This window comes from Styela clava, chromosome 5 (assembly GCF_964204865.1).
Source record: "Styela clava chromosome 5, kaStyClav1.hap1.2, whole genome shotgun sequence".
NCBI classification, from domain to species: Eukaryota; Metazoa; Chordata; class Ascidiacea; order Stolidobranchia; family Styelidae; genus Styela; species Styela clava.
Genome location: NC_135254.1, coordinates 578016 through 582091, shown reverse-complemented (window position 1 = coordinate 582091; position 4076 = coordinate 578016). Strand labels below are relative to the sequence as shown.

Here is a 4076-nt window from a genome sequence, read left to right as displayed (position 1 = left end):
TATGCAGCTGAATTGTCGTGGGTTCAAATTACGGGTGTAAATGTCTGTGGGTGCAAATGTAATGGAATCTTAATGAGCAGATATAAAATCATTTTGTAATAATACATGCAATACACATATATTCATCGCCTAAAACTAATTCTTCATTTGTTTCATCACTATCTGCAGTTTAACTGATGACATGGTGTGATCAGAATTCCCATTTTTTTCAGACACACTTGTTTAGTAGCTGAGGAATCTTCATCTTTCTCAGATGGTAAGTTCAATTAAAAAAGATTACTCAGACACTCCATATCAGACAAAGCTGGATTTGACAAAGTGTAATGAACTATGATGGCAAACCTTTTTTATGAATGGGTTAAAATTTTTATTATGAAACGAAGACTTGTGGGTCATTCAATCAATATCTGCATGAATGAGAAACTTGCTCTTGCTACTTATAACTTAAAGCTTTACTCATGGAGCACTCATATCATGTCTCATTGCAGAAGCGATTTTTGGTACTGAATTTTGACGGTTGACTAACAGTTTGAGGTCTAGTACATTGAAATGTATTTAATTCGATTTCTGTTTTTCAGGTAACGAATCAGCAGTTTTGCAGACATTGAGTACAGGTAATCTAGTGATAATTGCTATCCAGATTCAAAACATATTCCCACAACAGGCTATCGCTGTTTGTTCAGATCTTGTCTATAGTTTATTCACATGTTTAGGAGGTTCACGGCTTTGCAATGTATGTTTCAAAATCACCCCATGATTAAGTAGCGCAGCAGTAGCAACTTTACAATGTACTCAGATAAACAGAACAGCGGTAGTATTTAAAATTTAAGCAGTATTTAATTTGAGCTTTTGTTATTGTGAATATTAGTACAGACCTAAAGGCAGGTAGGCATTAAAATTGAAAGCAGTTTTTTAGTTTTTATATCACGTAATGGCAGCAAATATTAGTTGTAGCAACATAACATTATATCTAGATAGACAGTGTAGCAGCACAATGGATGATTTGAGAAGAAGGGTGTTGACAGAGAAGTTGGAGGCAATGGCGGAGGAGAGGAAAATGAGAAGGGAAGAGCATGATATAAAAATGGAGTATTACCGTAAAAAAATAGCTAAGTTAGAATGAAGGATTTTATTGTTTTATTTGTTTTTGTTGCAAAATGGTTAATTAAAACAAGATTGATACAAGATTGTTAATTATTTTGGTGGATGTACTGAGATATATGTTTTCCCATACTTTGCGTCCTTCTAGTTTTTATGAATTTGGATCCCACAGTGTTTCGGCTTCTCGTCATAATCTAAAACTGTCATCAATATTAAGGTAGGACCGTTGCAGGACCCCAATAGATGTCGCGTTTCTTGCGACATAGGTATTACTGATTAGATACAACTGGCCTCCAAATATTGATGTGTTTAAGGTTTGCTTTTTGACATGCTATAGTGACATAATCTGATTTTGAAGTGCTTTGGCTGCGCAATTACATATGGGGCTAAATTGTGAAATCGACTTGAACTATACCTCGGAAATTACGAAAGAAATCATAAATGTAGAAAAAAAGCTGGTAACAGAACAAACTTGACAAAATATTTAATAAACATGAACTGAGAACGTGCAAACTGGTGGATAACTAAAAACAACACCATGTACACAATGAAAAATAGGGTATCTTAAAAATAAGTATAAACTTTCAATTTTGATTTGCTTTTCAGGTACTCCTCATAGAGCGTTGATTCCTTCACGAAACATAGTATGGATAAGTAGAAAAATACAGGTATTGTTTGCATTTTTATTAACCCACGGAATTACAACAAGGAGACTAACCCAAGAAATGAGGTTCAAAATTGCTGTTTTGCAAGAAGCATATAAATTAGTAATTCGTAGTCGGGGCCTCTTCAACAGATAATTTGGAATTATTGATCTCCTTCAACACAAATATTTTATGCGATTTGTTGTAAATTTATGAAAACTGGATTTGTAGTTGATGCACAAAGATCAGGAAGACCAAGGAGTGGACGCTCCGAGGAAAACATTCTGAGCCGAATTTATTTCTAAATTCTTCGCTGAAGAGGTGCTGAGTTTGCCTAACTGATTTATATGCCAAACAGCAGGTTTGCACCTCAATCCTTCGGTTAATCTACCGTATTTGTCATTCTGTGTGTTGATAAATATGCAAACAATACCTAAATTTACTACTTATCCATAACTATGTTTACTGATGAAATGAACGCTCTATGAGGAGTACCTAAAAAGAAAATCGAAATAAAAAATGTATACTTACTTTTGAAACACCTTTTATGTTACCTATTATAAGCTAAGCTAGCTACAGATCAAAAGTATTGGTCAATAATGTTTGCACGTGCAAGATGACCTGCTTGGGAAGACTGTATGTGTTGACTTGGTTCTGTGTCATCGCTTGTAGCTATGGCAAGATCGTGTTCTAATGGCTGATTTGTTTTCATGGCAAAATTATGCAAGCAAGCAACTGCCACTATAATGGTTAGGGTGTTGTCCAGCCTTGTCCTCATTTTACTCTGCAAGACTCTAAATCTTTGTTTCAGAATACCGAAACACTGCTCAATCCTAGCTCTGGTGTGGATGTGCGCCTTGTTGTAGCGATTTTCTTTGCCACTTGTAGGGTTTAGGAGAGGGGTAAACAAATATGGTTTACAAGGGTAGCCATTATCCCCCAACAAATATCCATCAACTTCATTTCTCTCTAATTTATCGTGGATGATGCTGTTGGCAAAAATCCTAGAGTCATGAGTGGATCCAGGCCATCTTGCCACAATATTAGTAATCACTCGGTTGGCATCGCAAATCGCCTGTACATTTATGGAAAAATACCCTTTTCTGTTACGAAACACCTCTGCATCTTCACCCCCTGGCGACTGAATTGACACGTGCGTGCAGTCAATCGCCCCAATGACAGATTGGAACTTTGGAAAGATCTTGACCCAAAAAATCAATAAATTTACGTTTCTGCTTGGCAAAACAAGTCGCAACTCTATGGATAGATCTCCGAGCAGTATGTCGACTCATTCCCATCAGGTCGCCATCTGTCATCTGAAAATGACCACAAGCGAAAAAACGCAGTGCGGTGAGAAGTTGAAGAATTGGTGGGAGGGAATGCTTGCGGACAACCATTCCAGTATCATTTTTTATAATATCGAGTAAAATAAGCACGCTGTCTTTCGAAAACCTGTACCGTTGTGTAAACTCATTCTCGTTAAGTAATTGGAATGGGTCTTGTACGTCTCTCAAATATGACCTTGAAATCACTTGTCTCTCCTCGCCTAATTCCTCACTGTCTATCATTTCCAAAATATCAATTACGTCCATTTTGTACAATTATAATTTTATTTTGCTCTTACGTCTACAACACAGAACATGAATAAAAATAAAAGAAACACCGACATGGACCACGAGAAAAAGGCTTGTGCCTGTTCACTCACACAAGTGAAAAAACATTACTAAACTGAATTAGTAAAAATAATGCAATAGAGAAAGTAACATTCATGGGCGATTTTATATCGTTTATATTTAAACGCAGGTTTGCATGTCTTACAGGTTTTAGGATCGCGCCTGCCTGAAGTACAGACCTTCTTTATACCTATTTTAGCGCGATCTGTTCTGTAGCTGAAAAAAACACTCCTTAATCGGCTCTCTTCAGCTGTAGCAAAGCGACTATATAACCTCTTTGGGTCGCAGACGACAGTTCACGAAGCCATCACCATGGAAATACAGGGTCAAAGAGCAACATGCCACGACGTTTCGGTGAAATGCCTCGTGGCGTCCGACTTAAACTAGGATTAGTTAAGTAACCGCTAAACTAGGTTTTTGATCTCCGGTTAACTTTCGAAGTTAAACCGAGTTTAACTAATCCGAGATTAGTCTTAATCTAGGATTAAGTTAAGTGAGGTTTTTGATCTCCACCCTAAGTGACTAAAAATGCAGGTATTACAAGTATCAGTGGCTAGAAATGCAGGTATCGCAAGTATAAGTGACTAAAACGCAGGTATCGCAAGTATAAGTGACTAAAAATGCGGGTATTGCAAGTATCAGTGACTAGAAATGCAGG

At 36.9% G+C, this 4076-nt stretch overlaps 1 long non-coding RNA gene across 1 annotated transcript; it reads left to right on the top strand.

Moving 5' to 3' along the window:
- The first annotated feature begins 244 nt into the window (after positions 1-244).
- On the top strand, positions 245-2384 carry LOC144422959 (uncharacterized). Its single transcript, XR_013475487.1, has 2 exons — positions 245-1769; positions 1977-2384. It is a non-coding gene; the product is annotated as an uncharacterized LOC144422959 (long non-coding RNA).
- Positions 2385-4076: the final 1692 nt, after the last annotated feature.